This window comes from Prionailurus viverrinus, chromosome A3 (assembly GCF_022837055.1).
Source record: "Prionailurus viverrinus isolate Anna chromosome A3, UM_Priviv_1.0, whole genome shotgun sequence".
Lineage (NCBI taxonomy): Eukaryota > Metazoa > Chordata > Mammalia > Carnivora > Felidae > Prionailurus > Prionailurus viverrinus.
The window spans coordinates 106,700,867-106,726,888 of record NC_062563.1 but is presented as its reverse complement, the minus strand read 5'-3'; positions in this window follow the sequence as shown (position 1 = coordinate 106,726,888).

The following is a 26,022-nucleotide window of genomic DNA, read 5'->3' as shown; positions in this document are numbered from 1 at the left end:
GTCGAATGAATGAACCTGAGGCTCATTTGCTGGTTCTCCATTAATGACAGTCTCTTGTTCCAGCCCTGTCCAACCTGAGTATGACTCAGGCCTGACATAATGTAACCAAAATGTGGCCATAGTATATAACCTGGCTGCAAAGCTCATTCAACCTGTCAGGATGTTGTTTGCTAGCTAAGCTACTGATAACTCTTCTCAGCCCTGACTGCACATTAGAATCACCTGGAGAGCTTTTTTAAGAAATGTTGATGCTTATAAATAAACATTAAAAAAATATTTTTTAAGGGGCGCCTGAGTGGCTCAGTCGCTTAAGCATCTGACTTCAGCTCAGGTCATGATCTCGTGGTTCATGAATTTGAGCCCCACGTTGGGCTCTGTGCTGACAGCTCAAAGCCTGGAGCCTGCTTCATGGATTCTGTGTCTCCCTCTCTCTCTCCCCCTCCCCTGCTCTCTCTCTCTCTCTCTCTCTAAAATAAATATTTTTTTTTAATTTTAAATGCTGATGCCTAGGTCTCAACCAAGACTGCTAAATCAGAAGCTCTTGACAGTGGGGCCTGGGCATAGGCATTTTTAATGCTTCCCAGATTATTTTCATAGGCAACCAAGTTTGAGAACTGCTATCTTAGCAGACAGGAGTGCTGGGTTGACACTACCTTCAGATGTGAAGAATTCTCAGTTTAACCCCAAATTCATTTCCTAATCTTCCCTCCAGGTGTGGGCTCCCAAGCCTTTTCCTCCAAGCCACGTGCCCATTCATCTGGAAGTCAGCCCAGCATTCAAGCCTACCCAAGATACCATATGTCTAAATATTTAAAAGTTATAAATCAAGCTAAAAACTAATAAATATAGCATGTCCTATCCTCCTTTCTTGACAAATAAGACATTTGTAGCATCAAAATTGAAAAATGTGCTCAAAGCTCTGGTTTTTAATGACTAAAAGTTGGCAAAACATCACAGACAACTGATGGTACATGTCTGGCTGCATATCTTGATGAACCGATCACATTCAGGTGGATAATACAGTAAAGACACCTCATCATTATTTATCATAAATTTAATCCATAAAAATCCATATTTCTTGTCCTTCATTTCAACAAATAGTTAATTATGTAGCTATAATCAAAATTGTTCACGGTGATGCCAAATTTGGCTATTTCGATTTAGGGAAACATCCTGCTAAGGTAGTAACCATCGAAATCACCAGTGAAATTCTTTTTTTTTTTTTTTTTTTAATGTTTATTTTTGAGACAGAGAGAGACAGAGCATGAATGGGGGAGGGGCAGAGAGAGAGGGGGACACAGAATCGGAAGCAGGCTCCAGGCTCTGAGCCATCAGCCCAGAGCCTGACGCGGGGCTCGAACTCACGAACCGTGAGATCGTGACCTGAGCTGAAGTCGGACGCTCAACCGACTGAGCCACCCAGGCGCCCCCCCAGTGAAATTCTTAAGGTTGTTGGAAACAAACCATGGATTTTACATACCAAGCTGAAAATTGTAATGAGGTCACATATAGTAAATTAGTGTTGTCATATATGGTAAATTAGCTGGAAACACAAAATATTTTAATTATATAACTTGCTATCACTTATATAGTGACTTTTAGTTTCCCTTAAAACAATATCTGGATCTATGCACTATTTCATAAATTCATCGTCTTGAAAATTTTTCTGGAATGGTTTATTAATAAAGAAAACTGAGAAAAGAGAAATATTTTGATATCTTTGTTCAAATTTGCCTCTAAACAAGATGATACATTAGTATAGAGTGGCCAGAAAACAGTCTATAGAAACCAGGTTTCAGATTATACATATGCAAATCTTCATAGTCATGCAAACATTTTTGTTCCATTATTCAAATTTCCTTGTATTTTACTGGAATTATACTTTTGTTGGATATTTAACACACAGTTTTTTTTTCTATTTAACCATAAAAATTTTCTCTAAATTTTTAAATACGTCTTTAGAATCCCTTTCAAAGTGAAATAACCACTTAGAAGAGTTCAGGGATTTGGTCATTTTGTTTCCGTTTTTGTAAATCTTTGCTAACATCATTTATAGTAAGCAACAAAGATCAAGATTTGCTCTTTATTTCAGGATCTCTGGTCTTTTTCTTAGCTGTACTAATATTTCGTAACTTGCCAAAATTAAATCTAATTGCCTTTACAGCATTTCATTGCAATTCCCATGCTCTAGCTGAGGGTTTGTAAAATCAGATTTGGTATGTTTTTCATCAAGACGTCCCACCTTCAGGCAGTAATAATACAATATATTTAAAACAATGCATATAGGGGCGCCTGGGTGGCGCAGTCGGTTAAGCGTCCGACTTCAGCCAGGTCACGATCTCGCGGTCCGGGAGTTTGAGCCCCGCGTCAGGCTCTGGGCTGATGGCTCAGAGCCTGGAGCCTGTTTCCGATTCTGTGTCTCCCTCTCTCTCTGCCCCGCCCCTGTTCATGCTCTGTCTCTCTCTGTCCCAAAAATAAATAAAACGTTGAAAAAATTTAATAAAAAAAAACAATGCATATAATCTTTGGGTTGTTCCAAAGATTATAGCATATAGCTATATGCTATATAGCATATAGCTTCACCATGACTGAAGCTATATGTGTCCTTGTGAAAATTAAAACTACTGTTTACAAAATGCACCTGTATTTTCAGCTAAATTTCTGAATTGTACACCTTTTTTTTTTTAATGTTTATTTTATATTTGAAAGAGAGAGAGACAGAGACAGAGACAGAGACAGAGACAGAGTGAGAGCAGGGGTGGGGCAGAGAGAGGGAGACACAGAATCCACAGCAGGCTCCGGGCTCTGAGCTGTCAACACAGAGCCCGACTCAGGGCTTGAACTCATGAGCCGTGAGATCATAACCTGAGCTGATGTTGGACCCTTAACCGACTGAGCCACCCAGGCACCCTGAAAAACTATATAAAATTTTAAATAATGGTAACATTTTAATTTGATTTTCTGAAAAAGTAATTTGATTCTATTTAGCATATTTATAAAAATAAAGCATCCTTTAGATTTAAATTACAGGAAAGCATTGCAATTCTAGCATTCAAAGTCTGCTTGCTAATGTAAAGAATGGGCCACCTGAAAACCCCACCTATTTCCAGCCTGACGCTCTCTACCCTTTGGAGAATATTCACTCTTCGGTATTGGTCAAGATAGTGTCATTGCACCAAGGATTTCCTTAGGCATTTCTGCCTGATGGCACCCGCCCAAGCAACACACACAGACTGACACCGGACAAGATAACAATGTGGAAGCTCCTCAAGCCAACTTAAATATATATATATTTAGAAGCAGTATAGCAAAGGGGCGCCTGGGTGGCGCAGTCGGTTAAGCGTCCGACTTCAGCCAGGTCACGATCTCGCGGTCCGGGAGTTCGAGCCCCGCGTCGGGCTCTGGGCTGATGGCTCAGAGCCTGGAGCCTGTTTCCAATTCTGTGTCTCCCTCTCTCTCTGCCCCTCCCCCGTTCATGCTCTGTCTCTCTCTGTCCCAAAAATAAATAAACGTTGAAAAAAAAAATTTAAAAAAAAAAAAAGAAGCAGTATAGCAAAGGGGTTAATTGCTGGAAATCTGTAGCGATATAACCTGGGTTGACATTTCAGCTCTGACACTTACAAGCTGTGTGACCTGAAGTCAGGTTACTTATCCTTTCTGAAATTTCATATTCCCTTCTGTAGTATGGGAATAATAATACCTACATCACAGCATTCTCATAGGTCATATATGCAATGACATGTGCAAAGTACCTGCCACACAGTAAACGCTCCATAGCTATTCTTTTCATTATGTGTTTAGCATTTGGTTACATGTTTAGGAAGAACCTTATTTTACATTAATAAAAAGATAACTCCTTGGGGCGCCTGGGTGGCGCAGTCGGTTAAGCGTCCGACTTCAGCCAGGTCAGGATCTCGCGGTCCGTGAGTTCGAGCCCCGCGTCGGGCTCTGCGCTGATGGCTCGGAGCCTGGAGCCTGTTTCCGATTCTGTGTCTCCCTCTCTCTCTGCCCCTCCCCCATTCATGCTGTCTCTCTCTGTCTTAAAAATAAATAAACGTTGAAAAAAAAATTTTTTTAAAAGATAACTCCTTTCTTTAGCCTTAAGATATGATGTACATCAATGACAGGTAATTCCAAACCAAAGAATTTATTGGGGGAGCATATTAAAGCATTTTAAATTTGCACAATAAAGTCAATCATGTATACCTAGCAAATGTATTGGGCCAACTTGTCTCAGAATTAGAGCAACTGTAAAAGTCAGCATCGGAGCACCTGGGTGGCTCAGTTGATTGAGTGACTCTTGGTTTCAGTTCACGTCATGATCCCAGGGTCTTGGGATCAAGACCTGCCTTGGGCTTGTCACTGAGCATCAAGCCTGCTTAAGATTCTCTCTCTCTCTCTCTCTCTCTCTCTCTCTCTCTCTCTCTCCCTCTGTCCCTCTCTCCTATGTACACACACTCTCTCGCTCTCTAAAATAATAGTAATAATAAAGTCAGCATCAAGCAGCTGTTCATGCTAGACTCAGGGTTAAAAGTACCATGCAAATAGGGGCTCCTGGGTGGCTCAATTGGTTGGGCATCTGACCAGACTTTGGCTCAGATCATGATCTTACAGTTCATGAGTTCAAGCCCCATGTTGGGCTCTGTGCTGGCAGCTCAGAGCCTGGAGCCTGCTTCGGATTCTGGGACTCCCTCTCAATCTCTGCCTCTCCCCTGCTCACACTCTGTCTCTCAAAAGATAAATATTTAAAAAAATTTTTTTAAGTACCATGCAAATAAAATATTACATTTGCCTGTATAGGAGCCTAAGTGTGATACTGTGATTTATAATAAGAACTATATATTTGCTCTTTGTCCCAGTTCCTGGCACAGAGATCTTAAAACCCTTGGAATTTCCTAAATGGTAAGGGCAATAAAAGTGTGTTGATATTAATATAACAAACCCCTTTCAGTCACACCAGACTTTATGTTAATGAGGTGACTTTTAAAAAGCACCTAAAGGGGGCACTTGGATGGCTCAGTCAGTTGAGGGTCCAACCTGACTTCGGCTCAGGTCATGATCTCATGGTTCCTGGGTTCGAGCCCCATATTGGGCTCTGTGCTTACAGCTCAGAGCCTGGAGCCTGCTTCTGATTCTGTGTCTCCCTCTCTCTCTGCCCCTCCCCCGCTCACACTCTATCTCTCTCTCAAAAATAAATACACATTAAAAAAAAAAAGATAAAATAAAAAATAAATAAAAAGCACCGAAGGGAACCAACCATGTGATTGGACCTTTCAGTCCCACCTCCTAACTTCTGGGGAGGAGAACAGGGGCTGGAGGTTGAGTTCAATCACCAATGGCTAATTGTTTCATCAACCTCACCTGTGTAATGAGGCCCCCCCATAAAAACTCAAAAGGACAGGATTTGGAGGGCTTCCGGGTTGGTGACCATGTGGTGGTTCTGGCATTCTTGCGAGGGTGTGAAAGCTCTGGGCCCCCTCCCACAAACCTCGCCTTGTGCATCTCTTCCAACTGGCTGTTCCCGAGTTATATCCTTCTATAATAAGCCAGAGCTCTAGGAACTAAAATGCTTCTCTGGGCTCTATGAGCCACTCCAGGGAATTCATCAAACCCAAGGAGAGGTCATTGGAATCTATATCTATAGCCGGTAGGTCAGAAGCAGAGATGACAACCTGTCACAACCTGCAACTGGTGTCAAGTGGGAGAGGGGAATAGTCCGTAGAAGTCCGTAGGACTGAGCCCTTAACTTGTGGGATCTCCCACTGTCTCCAGGTAGATAGGGTCAGAATTGAGTTGAATGGTAGAATACCCAACTGGCCTTGGAGAATTGGTGGGTGAAAAAATCCACACATTGGAGTTGGGAACAGAATTATACTGGGGAAAGTGGCACCATATTTCTGGTGTGGTCCACCAATGTCTGGATGCCCACTATGGACTGGCACTCAAGCTAGCCCAGATGCCAGACCCTTACCCCGCCCTTGCACCTGGTTTGTCTTATGGTCCCTACCATCTGCAGCCACTGTCCACAACCCTGTGGTTGGCATGGATTACGTCAGCATCCTCCAACAGTCCATGCCCTTCTGGGACCCATCACTAAACCACTGTTTCTAGTGCCTCCCATCTGGGTGTGGTGTGGTTGGTTGTTGGTTTTTCCAGACCCACTCTGAAACCACTGAGAACATATCCTTATGGCTCTGCCATATCAAAATACCTCAAACTTGCCTCCATGAAAAGGGAGCCTTGTTCCCTCAGCAAGCCATGTGTCCCAGAGCTGAGATCTGCCTCCACAAGGCACCAAATAGATTAGTCTCATCTTTTCAGTGAAACAAAAACCAGTCAAACCAGTTGTTAGGCATCATGTGGGCCAAGTACAAATAAACTAGAAAACAGATGGTGAGCAGAAGAAAGGGAATCTGCACATTTGCATAAGCCATGGGTCCTGGTCTATGCCTATCCTCTACGAGAGGCCCCAGGGCAGGTTAAAGGTTGTGGGCAGTCTGACCAGTTTTCCCCCTCAAGGTTGTCATGGTTTTCAGCTGAAGAAGTCCTTCAATGGGGCACCTGGGTGGCTCAGTTGGTTACGCATTGGAGTACGGCTCAGATCATGATCTCGAAGTTCATGAGTTGGACCCCCGCGTTGGGCTCTGTGCTGACAGCTCAGAGACTAGAGCTGCTTCAGATTCTGTGTCTCCCTTTTGCTCTCTGCCCCTCCCCCACTCGCACTCTGTCTCTCTCTCTCAAAAATAAATAAATACATAAATAAACAAACAAACAAACAAACAAACATTTAAAGAAAAAAGAAGCCCTTCAAAATCATGAGAATGCTCATAGGGTAAGAAAAGATTGTCTCTGTGTGATCACGTAAGAAACAATGGTCGAGTTCTCCATTTTTGTCTGAGATTTAACTGTAAGGATATTTTTGTTTGATATTTTATGATGAAAGGATACTAGATTTAAAAAAAACAACAACAAAAAGCATGTTTTCTGATACGCTAATATGCAAACCTTGAGCAGCCAGGAGCATTATCTCAGACAAACTTTCCCTCCACCTTTTAACTACTGAAAGGGAGTCCTAATTCCTATGGTCTTATCATCCATCAGTGGCCTTTGACCTTTGTCTCCTTTCTCCTTCTTTCTGCTTCTGCCACTTGGTACCAGACATCGCTCCTCCAAATGATAGATGTGGTTGATAAATTTTCATGTTGTTTCTTTGAAAAATAATTATGTTTCCCTTTAGTGTGTGTGTGTGTGTGTGTGTGTGTGTGTGTGAAGATTTGAGTACAACTTATCAATATTTCCTACTGAATGGCCATTCCTGTGTACTGTTTTTTTAATAGTTATCTTATTCCAAGAGTAAATACTATCCCTAATCATAAACTTACCTTACACTCAATTTATTCCTCCCATTTTTATGTTACAGGATTTTCAACAAGTGCCTAGTAATTTTCCTCCTTAAAAAAATTGAGTATTGGGGCGCCTGGGTGGCTCAGTCGGTTAAGCGTCCAACTTCAGCTCAGGTCACGATCTCGCAGTCCGTGAGTTCGAGCCCTGCATCGGGCTCTGGGCTGATGGCTCAGAGCCTGGAGCCTGCTTCCAATTCTGTGTCTCCCTCTCTTTCTGCCCCTCCCCTGTTCATGCTCTGTCTCTCTCTGTCTCAAAAATAAATAAACGTTAAAAAAAAATTTATTGTCTTCTAAATCTCTATATTCTAAACCTGCATCCAAATACCCGCAATGAACATTATATATATTCCCTCTCTCATTTTTGAGTGTCTCTTTCATAAAGAAAATCTTGCCAGAAATACAAAGTAATATGACCACAATGTTTAAATCTACTGATTTAAAAAAAATTTTTTTTTTCAACGTTTATTTTATTTTTGGGACAGACAGAAACAGAGCATGAACGGGGGAGGGGCAGAGAGAGAGGGAGACACAGAATCGGAAACAGGCTCCAGGCTCTGAGCCATCAGCCCAGAGCCCGACGCGGGGCTCAAACTCACGGACCGCGAGATCGTGACCTGGCTGAAGTCGGACACTTAACCGACTGCGCCACCCAGGCGCCCCAAAATCTACTGATTTTAAACTAGCATGAAATTCAAGCAGACTGTGTAGATTGGGCCTCAATCTTCTCATACTTACAGTGGTCAGATTCATTACAATTTAGAGATAGTCTCTAAGGTCCTTTCCCAATCAAACTTTCATTTCTTCTTAGTCACTCTCACCGGACAAAGGCAGCAGGAATCTGCCTACCAGTGGGAAGAACTGGAGACCAGAGAGGTCGCTGAACTAAGTGAGGGAAATAGAAACGTTGCAGAAAGGAAGCTGTCTGGCCCAGGGTGATAACCAGCTAGAGAAAGGAGCTGACCTCTGTCTGTCCACTCTTCACAGCCAGAAATACCACCACGTGTGTACAAACCGCACACACACACACACACACACACACACACACACACACACACTATATAGACAACACACACACACACACACACACACACACACAAACACACACACCCTAAGCACCCACACAGAGTTGGCTGTGACCCTTCCCCCTTAGTTTCCATTCTCGAGCCTGGATTTGGAACTTGCTGAATGAATAAGAAAACAGAAATGGGCTTTGTATGGGGGTCCCACAGGATCTCACCAGATGTCTTTTTTAGGCCCAGACCGGTTTTCCGCTGTGTGTGGGGTGGGAGAGCTGGGTGGCACCTAGGGATGGAGGCCTCAAAGAGGAAGGGACTAAAGAGGACAGAAACCAAGGAGGGGGAGTCAAGGTGGGGAGGACAGCACAGGGCGGAGAGCCAGCGATTACACCCAGGACCCCAGGGGCAGGAAGATCTGCTGGGTTTTGCTCTCGACTGGAGTGCCCTTTACCTAAACTCAGAGAGCCACCCTGAACCCAAAGGGAAGTCACTGCCTGGACCGGCCGAAGCTGACCGTGGCTGTGTAGGTGAGTAAGGGCTCTGTGTGCAGGGATAGAAGGAGCTAGTTGAGCCCCAGCCCGGCAGCCACAGCCACAGACATCCCACAAATGACCGTTTCAATGAGAGCTTTTTAACACTTGGGCTCTCAAACCTTAAGAAATCCTCCACCCTGCAATTTCTAAAAGTAGATCTCATTCGGGCATTTTATAGAAGGTCAAGAAGTTCTGCCACCTACATCAGAGACATTCAGCTTTTCTTCTCTCCTCTTCCTTTTGAAATGATATCCAAACCCCAGTGGTTTCATCGCCTGGGAGAATGCTCTGCCACACGCAACATCTGTAAGCAGTTAATTTTCCAAATGGGAGACGGTCACCACAGATGCAGACCTTTTAAAAATAAACACCAGAAAAATATGACTCTGGCAAAAATGAAAGCCCAGAATCCATGTGAGTGGGTGGGAGGTAGCCGATGCCAGGACAGGATCCAGTCTGTGTAGATCAAAGCCACATCCTAGCCTGCCTGGCTGCACAAAAGCAGAAGAATTGGAAGGAGAGAACTGCAGGGCAGAGAGGGGACTTTGGGGGGGGGGGGGTATTCTGGCCCTTGTGCAGATCAGGAAATTAAAGCCTGAGGCAGCAGGCAAGTGCTTATCTGTGTCAGGACTGGAACCCAGGCCAGGAGCTTTCTATTATAAGCCTCATTTAAAAAGAATTTTTTTTTAGCATTTATTTATCATTGAGAGACAGAGAGAGACAGAGCATGAGCATGGGCGGGGCATAGAGAGGAGGAGACACAGAATTCGAAGGAGGCTCCAGGCTCTGAGCTATCAGCACAGAGCCCAATGCAGGGCTCGAACTCACAACCCGTGAGATCATGACCTGAGCCAAAGTCAGACGCTTCCCCGACTGAGCCACCCAGGAGCCCCTATAAGCCTCATTTTTATCTGAATATTTCAGCGTTTTCTTTTTTTGGGAAAATAAAAAGTCTCTAACATTGAACAACTGCCTTTAACCCCTACTTGGGGCCCATGTGAGATGTTGGAAAACTCTCGTTCTGGACTCCTAAGAGTGGGTGGTTTTGAATCTGGTGGTACCAAGATAAAAAAAAAAGAAAAAAAAAAAAAAAGCCAGGTTGTTGTGACCAGTAACTGGTCAGGAGGAATTTGGGGCAGGGCAGGCTGGAGATCCAACTGTACGCACATCCTACCCCTCATCTTCCCCAACAGGAAGATCATGCCCCTGACCAAAGTAAAAGGCGGCACAGAGTAGATTCCCAACACGGAGACTGGCACAGGCGAGGCACCAGGACATCGCAGTTGTTTACGACTGGAGTTGAATGTAGGAAGTTTGAGAGACAAATGGCGCATTGAAAGAGATGTATTTGCTCCAGCCCCAGTAATGGCCGGCACAGTGCTAACTTGTCACGCTTTATCAGTGGCTAAAGCCATATTACTAGTTTATCCATCCATCTTGTCCCTACAGGATGGTTTTCGGCAGCGATGTTTCAAAAGACAAAAGTTGAGTTCAAAAGAAAAAGTGGAGGGAATAGGTAAAAGAAAAGGATAGAAGTAAAGAATCATGGGCAGTGGTGGCCCTGGGAGAAGAGTTCCCCACCAGGGGAAAAAATCAGAAGCCACTGAAGTGGGGACAGTGGAGGGGAGGCCAGACATGGTGGCCACCAGGAGGCGCTGCTGCCCCATCAAAGGCAGAGAGGTGGGTGAGAGCTGGCAGAGACTCTAAGGGGAGGTTTTTCAGAACCTAAAGTGGGCTTCACTCCCTCTCCAACTCCACTCTAACCCCCAGATCCTTCCTTAAGGATTTGAGTCTCCCCTCTTGGTCCCCTGAGAGTTGTCTCAGAGGACTCGGGAGGGACCCCTCCCTGTGAGCATTTCCAGGTGAACAATAGCCTGGCCAGGTGGCCATGGGACTGATGGAAGAAGCACTTGGGGGTGAAGAGACCTCCCGGATTTGCACCCCAATTTTGTTCCCCATATTTGAGGCCAGGCTCCCATACGAGGGGAGATCAGGAAGGCACCCCTGCCCACAGCTGCTGACGGGCTTAGCACAGGCGGAAGACCTGGCTGGCAGCTGAGATCCTCCTTGCATGCTCTGGACCTCTGTTCTCCCAGCATATCCAGGAAGGAAGTGCTCACCTGGGCTCTGCTTGTCAAACAGCAAGTTCAGAGAAGACTGAAAGAAGCCAGAGTGTCAGGCATTCACCTACAGTAAACCCTGGCACAGAGGCTAAAGCCAGAGTGTCAGGCATTCACCTACAGTAAACCCTGGCACAGAGGCTACCCTGTGGCGGGCAGTGGCTGGATTCACTACGGAGCACAGAATCAAGCCTGGGCGTTGCATGGCCCTAGGGCCATTCGCAGCAACCCCTGTTCCCCTCTGTCTGAGGCCCAACACCTGTTGTCTAGAATCAGCACTTACTTGCCTCTGGGCAGACACCCTGACGAATTCTATAGCCCCCCTTGGCTTCTCCATTTTCAGTTCTGCTCCTTAAACACCAAAAACTTCCATCACTACAACCTTCCTCAAGTTACCTTTTCCAGGATTATGGCTTAGTAGATATTAGTTACAGCTCAGGCCCAACGTTGTCTCTCAAGAAGATTTTAGGGAGACCTGTGTCTTCCAAGCCTAAATCGCATCCCAGAAGGCTTTCTCCCCAAACTCGGACAATCTTTCAATTTATTGGTCTGCTCTTGCTATTCTAGGGACATGTGAAATGCAGACTTAAGGAACCGAGTGCGTTGAGACCCTGAGCTGCTTGTCCCATTCTTGGAGGACAACTCTAGTGAGGGCACTAAGCCATGCAAGTCAAGCTCAGGTATGATTCTTGAAGGTGACAGCAGAGGGTCTGGCCCTACTGAGACGAGAGAAGACACCAGCAGAGTCCAGGCACCGGTGGGACCCCAGGCTGTCCATCCCCAGCAGGACCCTGCCCAGCAGGCTGCTGAGCCCTGGGGAGGCCCCAAGCACAAGGAAGAGGGGGCAGGGTCTAGAACACTAGACAAGAGTCTGATCATATTGTGGATTTGGGAGTCTGCTGCTGACGCCACTGGGGGATGGGGATGCCTAGGAAATTCTGGAAGCTGCGGGCTGCCCGGCTGACTCTGACACACCCAATCCTCATTTGGATTTGAGCAAAGGAGACTAAGAGCAGGAGGAAGGCACCCAGGAGCCTGCAAGTCGTGCCTAAGCCTCCGGATCCCACATCTGAAGAACACCACTTACTATCAGCTTTGAGCAGTGGTAGCACCGTCGCCTCTGAGGTTTAACCGAGGCACGATTATTACTGATTGAAACCATGAGACCAAATTCCAGCCCTCTCATCCCTCCAGTGGCAGGCTGAGGCTCCACATCCATTTCCTGCCTTGGTCAGAATTGGCTACAGAATGGGCCATGCCTGCCGGTGGCTCCTGCCGGGAGAGGCTGAGGAGGATAAAGGCAGAGAAAGAAAGGGATGCCAAGGGGAACAGAGCAAGGACTTGAGGAGCCCATCCAGGCCCTCCTAGAACCCGAGGCGAGGGAGGCCTAGGAGCTCACTGGCATAAGCCCACCTTGTGGCCGTGATGCTCTGGGGATACCCCAGCTACTCAGCCACTCCCCACAGGAAGACGGGCTGTCCTTGTACAGCCATTCCCCTGGCTCCTGAAGAGGGTTGGCTCCGAAGCTCACAGAAAATCAAAGACACGCAAGGTACAATTAGAGGGATCCTAGCAAATGTCGGGTTCAACCAAGGCCCTCATATTATGTAATCCAGGCTCAGAGAGGTTAAGCAACCTCACAGAGCTAGATCTAGACCGCAACTCTTGACCCCTGACTCCTAGTCAAGTGCTCCTTTTCTGACGCCAGAATCTCCCAGAAGGTCTCTCAAAGAGGTCAAGAAACAAGTAGCTCTGATCAAAGTATTAAAAACTCAGCTTCAAAATGATGACAGGTGAGCAGTCAATGCGGCCGTTTGCAAGTAAACACATCATCTTACCATTGCATTCAGTGTGGTCCTGACAGCCATGCCCTATGGAAAGCCATTACTCCCACTTTTCTGTTTCCTCCTCAGTCATCTCCTCTGGGAAATAAAGCCACATCCCTGCTTCAGAGGGATGCCATGAGGCTGGAGCAATGTCTCACCGAATCTGTACAGCTTATAATCAAGAACAAAGAAGTAGAGTAGACCCCCAAACAGCCAGTACAGACCCCACAAAGTCCAGCTTCCAAAGTGCACGTGCTCACTGAAAGTCCCCTCAGACTCATTCTGATCCTATTAACTCTTGCTTTTTAAATTGTCCTAACAGGTGTACCTTCCAGGATTTTGTTTGTTTGAGTTTGGTTTTGTCATTATTACTTTTGGGTTTTTTTCTTAATCCATGAGATATTGGAAACAGCCAACAAATTAGAAGGAAGGTGCTGAACTGCTAGCAATAAGCACGCTGAGGGTTGCAGAAGTGGTTATCTGTGAGACAGAAAGAAGGCACAGAAAACACACAATTAGGAGTCCCAAAAGCATAAGTCATTTTAGTGTGGGACTACATAGCCACAAATATTCCAGAAGATTGAAGGTATTACTGTCTGCCTGAATCATTAAGAAAAAAAAAAAGAAGAGGAATTTCTTGCACCCATCTTCTGATTCTAAGAATAATGGCCCAGCTTCACCAGCTCAAGGGATTTTTACTCCTCTCAGTCCATACATCATTTCAACGTCAAGAACGAGACCCCATTTTTCAGGAGCAAGGCACCCCCGCCGGTGTGAGCGTTTCCTCTTCAGACGCACTCCCACACACCCAACAGATGCACTCAGCATTTCCACTAATGACTGCGAATTAGCACAAGGATTCTTCAGAGATGGTACACAGAAACAGTACATGCAGGATATTGGAGGAGTGTCTAAAACACTTGAGAACAAACCGTTTCCAAGCTCCCAAGAGCAGTTTGGAAGCCTCTATTTATCTACAAATAACTGACATGCTCCAGATAATCTTCCTTCCCTGTTTATTAAAAGAGGCCCTAAGAGCCCCTCTAGGCCACTGTTGAATGATTGAATGAATGGATGGATGGGTGGCGAATAAATAAACCTGGTGACACAGCTGAAGTTATTTGAAAATAACAAATCCCCTTTCTTTACATACAGCCCAATGCAGACTCCCACTGGTTCACACATTTCTCCCAAAGAATCTGCACCCGTAAGACCTGAGTGCATTCATATTTTTATGTTTTGGATCATTTTTGCTGCTTATATTCTGGAATAACATCCAACAAGCAGATGAAAAGTCAAGAATCCATCCATTTAGGTTTCTAAGTATCCAGATGGCTGGCATCAGTAGATGTAAGCATTGTGTATCCATTCATTCAACAAATATTTATTAAGTGTCTGCTCCATGCCTGGCTTTCTGCTAGGCCCTGAAAACCTCAAACTGAGCAAGATTGATTATTCACCCAACTTCACAAAACCACATCATCTTGAAGCAGAGGGAAGAAAGCAACCATGCGTATAAGCTGCTCCATGCCCGGCACTGTTTTAGGTGCCTTCATATGATACCAGCTTTTGTTTTAGGACAACCCTCGAAAGTAGGTATAACCATAAACAGGTGAAGAGATATCAGGTAACTTGTTCAAGCCACACAGCGACCAAGAGTCAGAGCAAGAACTGTAGCCCACTGCTCCGCACGGCACGGAGTGCGGGCCTGTGATGGGAGGCAGAAAGCAGAGTAGACAGACTCTGCCTCCCTTTGCTGCACCCACCACCCCCAGGAAAGCAGCAAGCTCTTCTAAGCCTTAGTTTCCTCGTCTGTCTAATGGGACCACATTGCCTCTCTCAGAACTCAGCTGTGGGAATCAAAGGAAATAATACATGCTGGGGTCTCCTGGCTTTGGAACCAACACACGTAGGTAGTCGGCGAATGTTTATCACGTCAGTGGGTCCAGCCTCCAAACCCTCTTGCACTCTCACCTCCCACCCCAGGAGGCCCTCTATGCCGGTGTCCACGGAGAGCAAGCACCCCCAAACACTTCTGGGAGCAGGCCGCTCATGACTTCCTGAAGCAGTCTGTTGTGGACTTGGAAGGCCTCCCTCACCTGGCATTCCCATGTGCCTTTTCCTGGGAAAGACAGGAGAAGCCACAGGCCTCCCCTAACAGGTGACAGTTTGGCTTTGAGATGAGGTCCGTGTACAGGAAGCCTTAGAGAAGGCTCAACATGCATCCTATTCAGGAACAGGAATGGGAGGTGTTGGAGGTGAAGCAGGCTCTCTCTTCCCTCCTAGCCTCCACTCTGTCCGTCCCAAGGAGATGCTGAGCTGACGCCCAGGGCAAACATCCTGGACGAGGATGGCAAGGCCTCCCCCTCGGTCCTGATGCTCCCAGAATCTCCTCTTTGTTTTCTGCATCTCCCTCCCCTACCTGCTCAGTCCTCTTTTGAGCTGTTTTCCCACATGACTCCTAAGCCAGCCAGGTTATCTCCCGGCCTTGTGAGAGACCAGCCTTGCTCTAATGTTTTGAATCTAAACCACCATGAAAAAAAAATAATAATTAAAAAGACAATTTTGTGACCATGTTAAATCAGAGTTAGAGAGACCAAAGTACCACATAGCCCACCACTCCAAGTATTCTTTCTGGAAGCGTTAGGTGTTAAAGTTCAAGCTCTGGAATCTGGACTTTTGGGTTATATTCGGGCCCAACTGCTTGTAACTGGTAAACTTGGACAAGTTAGCTAACCTCTTTAAGACTTTTTCTCATCTGTAAAATAGTCCTCCCCCTCCCTTAAAGCATTGTAGTAAAGAACAGAGATCAGTAAAGTACGGCCCATAGGCCAAATCTGGCTCACTGCCTGTTTTTGTGAAGGCCTACAAGCTAAGAATGGTTTTTACATTTTAAATGGTTGGGAAAAAATCAAAAGAAGAATATTTTGTGATACGTGAAAATTACATGAGGTTCACATTTCGGGGTCCACAAATAAAGTTTTATTGGAACATAGCCACAAACATTTGTTTACATGTTGCCTATGGTTGCTTTTCTGCTGTAACAGCAAAGTTGAATCGTTTCAAAGGAGAGGTGATAGCCCGTAAGCCTAAAATATTTACTCTCTGGTTCTTACAGAAAACGTCTATCAATCCCTAGTAAAGAGAAAATGAAGGAACCCCTGGAAACGCCTGCAATAGTAAATGCCCAAAAAAATGTCGGCTATCTTTTTCTCTTATTACCTTCGAGCTCCCACTTACCTTTGGTAATACATTCCCAAGTGATTCCAAAGGTTTTCTACATTATTTTTTAAATCGCTGCATAATATACATTCCCCTATGGAACATATATGTGGTATCCAGCATTGTCAACACAGAAGACATTGTCCTGACCTCACACAGAGACAATGGGAGAGAGGTCCCACCCATCCTCCCAAATGTCATCCTCTGGACTTACTCTTATTGGAACACACAGCGAAAGGGCTTGGAATAGAAGCAAAATAACAACAAAGTCTCCATATTTCCATATATCAGAGAACATTGAATGGAGAAAGTGCATTAGAAATTCTCTGATCCAATTGCCCCTGTTTTGTAAATAAGAATCTGAGCCCAAATGAAATTCAGGGACTTAGCCTAGCGCAATCAATTTTCTTTGACCACCCCCACGCCAATCTCGGTGCCTTTCCTGCGTATGCTGTTCTCTGCCCTTGTTCCTGATGTGTGTGCTTCCTTTCCCTTTGACTTTATTCTTGGCTCAGACGACACGTCCTGACTGTCATATGATGCAACCTTGAAAAACAGTTCATGTGTAGGTCCTAGCTTATTGGATGTTAATAATCTTAAAAGCAAATCAAATCCATTTTTAAATCTTTTTATTTTTTTATTGAAATATAATTGCTATATGACATTATATAGTTTCAGGTGTACAACATAATGATTTGAAATTTGTATGTATTGCGAAATGAGCATCGCAATAAGTCGGGTTAACACCCATCACTCTATGTAGTTACAATTTTTTTTTTATCGTGAGAACTTTGAGGATTTACTCTCTTAGCAAATTTCAAACATGCGATACAGTATTACTAACAGTATTATAACTGCTGTTATAGCAGTTAACAGTATTAGTCACCATGCTGTACATTACATCACAGGATTTATTTATTTTATAACAGGAAGTCTGTACCTTTTGAACCTCATCACCCATTTTGTCCACCCCAGAATCCCCCTCAAATCCATTTTTAAAACAAAGGCTCTTCTACCCAGCCCAGGCTTGACATTTGTTCCCAAGCTAATATAACTCCTTAATGACCCTAATCAAGATTTGTCCATGTTTAGCCAACCTCATCACAGGGTCCTGGCATCAGCTGCCCATCCAGTTTCCAGAACAGGTGAGAAAAATGAGAAGGCGCTTCCCGGAGCGGCAGATTTGGCCCTCACAGGCTGCCATTCACACAGCAGGACAGAAAAGGCATTCACTTTCCTCCTCCATGTCATGATACCAACCGAAATTACCTTTAAATGAGGAAGAAAGTCATTATTTAATCAATAGGATTGCGTCAATTGAGGAAAATTTGTCTCCAGTGTAAACAAGCGGAATGTCTTTGCGCTTTATGAAAACAAGGTTAAATTACTTGCAGATCCGGCGACGAGAGACATGTAGGAAGTGAACCTGAAGCCGGACACGTTCAGGGTCTGGGAACCGAAAATAATAGGAATTGTTCTGATTTTTCCAATGGAATCGAGCAAGAGACAGGGCCCGCCTCTTTGCAGAACCAAGGATTCCTATGCTTTACCCTTTCTTATGAGAAGGGCGAGAAGAGGAAAAATAATGACAAAGAGAGATGAGGACAAACAAAGGTTAAATGAACGGTGGGCAGCTGATCCCTCCGGAGCTGGCCAATGTCACCGACCTGCAGGGGACTGGTGTTGGGAAAAGAGTGGCATTAAAATGAAGCATGATCACACCCGACCAGTGCTTCCTGTTCACAGCCTTTCCTTTGCTCCATCAATATCATTCAGCAGATCATATTGAGAATAAATTATTATAATGGTGGCTAATGTGTATTGAGGGTCCATGCCAAGTACGCTGATCTCTTGACGTGCACTGTGTTATTCAATATTCACAATAGCCTGAGAAAGTAGCTATCATGATCATGCCCATTTCACAGATGAGCAAAGTCACTGAGTGAAAGTCACTGACATTCTTCCTTCAGAACACAGTGAACCCTAACCAAATAAATGTTAGCTCTGGGCTTTTCGAAGGCCAGACTCCATCACTTTTGTGATAAATTCTGGCTCGTGTTTACTCCCCATGTCTCCTCCCATCCTCCTACCCACGCCTCACTCAGCTCCAATTCTGAAGTGTCCCAACATGTGGTTCATAACTGACCTTCCCTCCATAACTATATCCCTTACACGTCCATCAGGAAAATACAGTCACCGCACGCCTAGGCCCTGGGTCACCCTAACAGGGATCTGACATGGCTGAGGCCAAGGGGCCCTCTGGGCCTCCTCTGGTGAGACTGTGGCATGCTGGCCTGGCTGCGTGACATGGTAGCCTAGCCAAGAGAGCAAGAGGCTGGCCTGCTGAGAAGGGATTCACATTAGGAACCATTTATAAAAAAAAAAAAAAAAAAAAGTGAAATGAAACATATTTGACCTGGGAAGAAATAGAAGACCTCTCAAGTTGCCAAAGTGACGAATTAGACAGGGAGGCAGAGCAAATGTGAACTCCTGGGGAGTCCGTCAGAGGCGCCCAGATGGAATAGACCAGGCCGACGTGGTGGGAGGAACGGAGGCAGGATGATTTATCCAGGTTGGATTGGGAGACCCGTCAGAGCACTCTCCACAGAGCTAGACACAGTCCACCCTTTGTACCCTATTTCTCTAACTTGTCAATTTTATAGCCACATTACCTTCCGAGTGGGCAGGAAAGCAGATATTGGTGCCATCACAGGCCTGGCTGTGGTTTGCACAGCATAATGACAGATGCCAAAAACAAAGGGGAGGGGAGAGGGCACTTGAGAGACCACAAAAGAGCCTTTATAATTATGCCTCTTCCTCCTTCGGGAGCCTGCCTCTCTCTCGCTCTCGCTCTCCCTCTCCCTCCCCGCGGAGGTGCCAGGCTGGCTGCAGCGGTGCTGTCCTCCCGGATGCGGATGCGCGCTGGGCAGCTGCCTAGCACGCGTCTATTAATAACCGTGCATGGACTTGAAGGCAGCTATTCCGTCCCGCCTCTCTTCTCCAGGCTAAAGAGCGGCAATCCCTTTAACCTTTCTTCATGGGCCCGATTTTCCATCCCTTTAATCATCCCTGTCACTTTCTGCTGGATGGCCTCCACTCTCACCACATCCCTCCCCGGGGTGGAGACTCCGAGCCAGCTGGGATAATGGGCCTCCCGCCTCAAGAGCTGTTCCTTTCCCACCGCACTGCAGCCCCCCAGGCTGAGTTACTGCCCTTCAGGACACAACTGGAGCGCGGCCCGCCCCGTGTGGATGTTCCCCTCGGCCAGAAAGTCACTAACATCCAACCGTCTGCTCGGAGGGGATTCCCACTGTTCACTGCCCCACCCCGCCGCCGCCTATCCTGTGGACCCTGAGAACAGCCCCCCAGCCAGATTCCCTGTGGCCACTTGCACCCCCACCCCACCCCGCCAAAACAGTAAAAAAACAGCTTTAGAAACAACTTTTAAAATCAAATGTCATTTTTATCACGTCCCTCCTCTACCCAAGAGCCCTTAGTAGCTAGCTTACTGTTGCTTTCTGATTCAGTGAATGGAAACATTTGCCAGATTCTGGGTCCAGATTCCTCTCCCCACCCCCCCTCTGCCTATATCCAGATCCTCATTCAAAAAGATTTCCCTAGTTAATTTTCTCATTCTGGCTACACCTTTACCAGCCACCCCCATCCCCACAATGTCTTGTTAGATACTGTTTTGGGTGGGCTAAATTATATGTATATATATACAAATTTACATACATACATATTCACATGCATACATATTTACATACACACACACATATATGTATATAGAATATATGTAATTTTATTTATTATTATTATCTATAATACATATGGATTAGGCTTCTTTGACAGGAAACAAACTCTTACAGGTTTAAGGAACAGAAAGGGCTAGATTGGTAATTAAAGGCATAGTTCACAGAATTAAAGATGGGGTTGAACCACAGGCCTAGGAAAGGGCAGAACAGGGCAGCTCTGAGGTCTTTCTAGAAGACCGTCATCAGGTAATCAGCTCCAACTCTCTTCCATCCTTACTTAACTTTGCTTAACATTCAGAGTTTCAGGACCTAGAATTTACAAAAGATTGTGAGGGGGTGGGGAATCCTGTGATTGGCCACACACCCCCTCCCCCCGCCCAAAACACACAGGGTGGGGGAGAGTTGCCAGGTTTAGCAAATAGAAATGTAAAATGCCCAGCTCAGGGCTCCTGGGTGGCTTGGCTGGTTAAGCTTCTGGACTTCGGCTCAGAACCTGATCTCATGGGTCTGTGAGTTCGAGCCCTGTGTCGGGCTCTGGGCTGACAGCTCAGAGCCTGAAGCCTGCTTCGGATTCTGTGTCTCCCTCTCTCTCTGCTCCTCCCCTGCTTGCTCTCTCTCTCTCTCTCTCAAAAAAATGAAATAAACATTAAAAAAATTAAAATGCCCAGCTTGATTTGAATTCCAGATAAACAAGGCCTAATTGTTATAAATCTATGCCAAGCAGTACTTCCTGAGTTTGTCTTCCCATTCTTGCCCTCCCCCAGTCCTACTCCACAGCCCCTAGGTGGGCGTTCCCTCAGACCAGGGCCTGCATCCCCTCTAACTGCCACAATACCTGGCAGTACCTCACACCTAACAAATTTCTTTCGTCCATCCTCAAGGTGACTGTGGCTGTTAGTTCTTTCTCTTTAATTTTAATAACCCAGCTTACCTCACCTCAAAACTATATATTAACTGACACAGATAAAAAGGCTAATGTGCCCTTGGCAATCATTATTATTTATTTCCTCTTTACCTCTCTTGAGGAAAACCCAACTTCCTTTGCCTTCTCTCTTTTGCCGAATACTTTGAAAATAGCCCTGGCGACACTGAGCATCTGTATAACTTTTTACAGCTTAACGTGCATTTACACATTCATCGTTTTATTCAGTGTCATAAATTAGCATAATTAGTGACTTAAGTGGTCAGTTGGCACGGGTAATACGGTCTCCCATTTCGTGGATGAGAAATTAAAACTTTGAAAGGGAGATTATAAAAACTAGTGTGGATACAAAGTTGTTTGTTCCAAAGCTTAGAACGATGTGTTCTTTCCTCTACATCAGGGGTTAGCAAACTTTGTCTGTAAAGGAGACACAGTAAATATGTCAAGCTTTGTACACCATATGAACTCTGTCACAACTACTCAAGTCTGCCACCGTAACACGAACACAGCCATAGTTAATACATAAATGAATGGATGTATGTTCCAATAAACTGTATTCACAGAAAAGGTCACCGGCCATATGTAGCCCACAAGCTGTATTTGCTAACTATCCTCTCCTCTGCACAGCACAGTAAGTGAGCACTCTTTAGTCTTTATGAATCTATCAAAGTTTGCCTCCTGTTGGGATGCCATGATTTTGATCTGTTCAATATTAGATCATTCTACTACTTTTCTCTTTCCTAACCTCTTACGTGTCTGTATTGTTTGGACAATAACTGACTTGACTTCCCACAACCCCCTGATCTCTCTCCTCCACCGTGGCAAAGTTTTCTCTTGCACTATGAACATGCCCCGTTAAGCTCATCCTTCCTCCCCTGGATCCTTCTTTACCTGCGTGTGAGATCAGTTCTGACAGGCCTTGTGAGGAGGCACCTTTCTGAGACAGAGCTTCCCCCGAGGCCCCCAGGATCAACCAGGATAAATCTGCCACCCCGCTTCCCCTCACTCTGGGTTTCGTGGGCCTCATCCTTTGGGCCTTTTCCAAGTTTGTCCCCAGAAAACTCATGTACTGGAAAGGTAAGTTCACTGTCAGGTTTGCCTACAGCCCTCTTCAGCTCTGGTCCATGGAAGACAGAGACTATTCAGTCCATCTTCTGCCAGCAGAGTGGGAAGACTGGCTTAAATTCTCCTTCCAGGGAGAGCAGGAACTCCCTACAGCACACCAGCTAGTTTGGTTTATACCCTTCACTGTTGATAGATCTGGGACAGTGAGGGGTGGGAACTGTGTGTAAACAGCATTCTCCTGGGCTTAGGTGACTGCGGTTGCAAATCCTCAGGCATGGTGATTGACCACCTGGACCAGATTCTACATCGTAGGAACCAGTGGGAAGTGACTGGTACCTCACTAAGGTCATCCAGGTCTTTAAGTGGGTTTCTAGACGCATGTGTGTGTACACACCGGGCATAAAGTCGACAAAGATTCTAGAGATCATGTTATTCAAACCCCTCATTTACGAATAAGGAAACCAAAATCCCTGAGAAATCACCTCAGTCTATCATGATGGCAAGAGATAAGGATCCACATCGTCTTTATAAATCATATCCATAAAGATGGTGATGAACTCGATCAATGAAACTAAAATTTATAACCATAAAGCTTTCCTTGAAGGTCAGTACATTTTATTTTAAATGTGAAGCAGAGAACATGTTCAGCCAAGCACACCCAAAAAAACTATGATGACAGCAACTTTTTCAGAAGTAATTGAGATTTGGCCTCTCAAAGCTTCCGTGTGTTCCGAAGGTGGGGTTCCCTGGGAACACCAACAATCCCCTGCAACTTTCTTCATAAAATCTCCAAAAGGGTCAAGAGAGGCCACAAAGAGTAGAGAGTTCAAGTAACGCTTGGGATCTGAATGCCCTGATTCCACTATTTAGAAGCTGTGTAACCTTGAGCAGATAACTTATTTTTCTAAACCTGGTTTCTCATCTGTAAAAGAAGGGTAATATTAGTACTTATCTTGAAGAGGTGATGTAATAATCAAATGAGATAATGTATACAGAGTGTCTGATATAGGCTGACTTAATAGTAACCATTCAACATTCACTATTGCTCTAACATTGACACTTTTAGGCTTTTTGCTTAAAGCCCAACTCTAATTTTGAGTTGACCACTCTGTCTACTTTTTACACCGTGAAACAGGGATAGTAATTTAGCAGGAGAGTGGGATAATTACAAGTTAGTTATGACCTGGGGAAACAGATCTGGCTCCTTGCCCAGACTACAATCTGGCCTGAATGACCTCCAGGCTAAGAGACGAGGTACTGTTCTGAGCTGAGTCCCCTCGGAGGGCGTGGCCTCCAAGCCAGGACTCAGGACCCCTGGAAGAAGTAAGGCAGAAGTTCAGAGAATTAGGGACATGTGAAAAAGGCTAATGCACAGTTTTCTTGGCGGATTATCTTTCTGGCATTATGATTTTTGAGTTAAATTTTGTCCGCCTTTACAAGTCCCGCAAGGTGAGGGCAAGGGAATTCCTATAACAAAAAGACAAAGGGGTCAAGATAGCTCATACCTCAGGGATACCTCAGGAGACCAGACTGTAGTATTTGCAGCATCTCCAAACCATTAAAAAGAAATAAAGAAAGACAAAGAAAAAAAAACCAGACTGCCTACAGCTTCATCTTCTGGTGATGGAAGAAATGTGCTAGACAAAACAACTCTTTCTCCTTTTCCCTGGGTTACTTGGTAGCAGCAGAAAACACTTGACCAAAAGTTCCAGGAGGGCTTGATATCGGCTTTGAAAAGTACAAATTCCCACAACAATCAGGGACTAAAGTAGCAATATTTTAGCCTTTCACAGGAATCTGGTTATTATTACCATTAATGCCAAGTATCTTGTTTCTATTCTTTTTGATTTAAGGTAATTTTCTTTGTAAAAGGCCCGCTTTGTTAAGCTCTCCACGATTATGTTGGCTTTGGGAGAAAAAGAACTAGGCATGGGAGGAAAGTATCGTGTTGTACCGAAACTTTAGAGGACCTGGTTGTGAAGAGCCCCTCTGTTTTTGCTCTGAAACTGATGCGGTTCTCCAGTCTTCGTTTTCTAATTCAGGGCGCTAATTTAAGCATCGTCCACTCTGATGGTGGTGTCTTTACTTGGACATGACAGTTTCCAAGGAAGGTCTCCAGAAGACTGCACCTACCTGGTCAGGCCTGGCGATGATGCCAGAGGAGACCCAAGTCAATGTTCACATCTAGAAAGAGACCCCATGACTCAGGGTCCATCTTGTAGACAATGAAGAAGGACAGATATTAAAAAGTGAAATATTGGGGCCCCTGGGTGGCTCAGTCAGTTAAGCGTCTGACTCTTGATTTCAGCTCAGGTCATGAGCTCATGGTTCGTGAGTCCGAGCCCCATGTCTGCACTCTTAGTGCAGAGCCTGCTTGGGGTTCTCTCTCTCCCTCTCTGTGCTCCACCACCCGCCCCCCCAACCAAACATTTGCATGCTTGCTCTCTCTCTCTCTCAAAATAAATAAATAAAGTTGTTGGTTGTTTTTTTTTTAAGTGAAATATCTAGCACAGTGGTTTTCAACTGGGGGCAATTTTGCCCCCCCCCAGGGGACATTCAACAATGTATGAAGACATTTATGGTTATCAAAACTTTGGGGGATGGGTGGGTCCTACTGGCATCTAGTGGGTAGAAGCCAGAGACGCTGCTAAACATCTTACGAAACACAGGATGGGACCGCTGGCAAAGGCTTCTCCAGCCCCAAATGTCAATAGTGCTGAGGCTGAGGAATGCTGAGGCAGAGACACAGAGAGCCCTGCATGGGCTGGGCCCTGCCCACCTCCCTCTCCATATTTTGCCCCATTCCCACCCACTCCCTTAACTCTAGCCACACAAACAAACTTCCAGTTCTTGACTGCACTGTGTTCCCTCAGCACATTCTGATCCCTCTGCCTGCCAGGACCTACCCTCTCATCCCCCAGATTTCACCCAACAGATACCCTCTTGGGAAGCCCTGCGAGCAAGACTAAGTCAAGTCCCCCATTCCTTGCTCTCTCCTCTTTATTCTTTTTTTTTTTCCAAGGGTTTTCAAAGCATCTTCATGGCTTTTTCAGAACTCTCCAAGCTCCCTGCCTCTTGGCTGCTAAGCTCATGGGTTACCAGCACCAACTGCAGCCGAATAGCTAGTGTTGGAGTCCCCACTCAGGCGTATTCTGGTTGTGGGACCTTGGACAAATCATCTGACTTCTCTGTGTCAGTTTTCTTACCTCCAACATGAAGGTAATAACCGTAGCTAGCCTCTAGGGAAGCCGTGAGGATTAAATGAGAGATTAGAAAAGTCAGGCCCATCGTGAGTATCACATAGAAGTTCACTATAATTATTATTTCAGGAATTAAAACTGCTCTTCTGAGATGCTGAGCTCTATGATAAGAAAGATACACAGTATTTTCTCTTCCCAGCAGCATGGCCCTCATGCTGTCTTTTCTCTACCAGAGAAATCAAAGCTCAAATCATTTAAGGCAGGGGAGTCAAAATCAATGCCTCGTGTTTACAGATAAAGAAATGGAGACCCAGAGAGGTTAAGGGACTTGGAAAAATCACATGGCAGGTTCCTTTCTACCTGATCAATCTCTCTCTCTCTCTCTCTCTCTCTCTCTCTCTCTCTCTCTCTCTCTTCCCACCCTCAGTCTTTCCCTCCCTACCTCCCACAACCATCTCTCCTCCCCAGCCCCCTTTTGAGGCGATAACTGGTACAATTCCTGATCTACACTAAATGAATATCCCATAGCAACTATCTCCGTCTGAATACAGGTCCCTGCTCCCCAGCCTTTCTACAAAAGACCTGGGGGTTATAAAAATCCAAGCTTATCAGAACAAAGCACACCAAACAGAACACAGTAAGGTTTCCAACTAGAGATTTAAGGTGCTTATACAACAGCCTAAAAGAGAAAATCTAGACCTGACCAAAAAAAAAAAAAAAAAAAAAAGTAGACCAAAGGCAAATAATAACCTAAATAAATTAAGAAAACACTGAGGCAGTCTCCAGAAGTTTTTTTGCCATTACGTCACTGATCCTGAGACAGGGCTGTGGAATGTCTCCCCAGGCTTTCACAGGCAGGGCCACATCTCATTTGTTTTAACTCCCTCAAAGCCTATTTGACTCTTTGACACCCTCCCAGCCTCTTGTGACTGTTCTTATTCTTTTTCCAGTCCCTGCAGG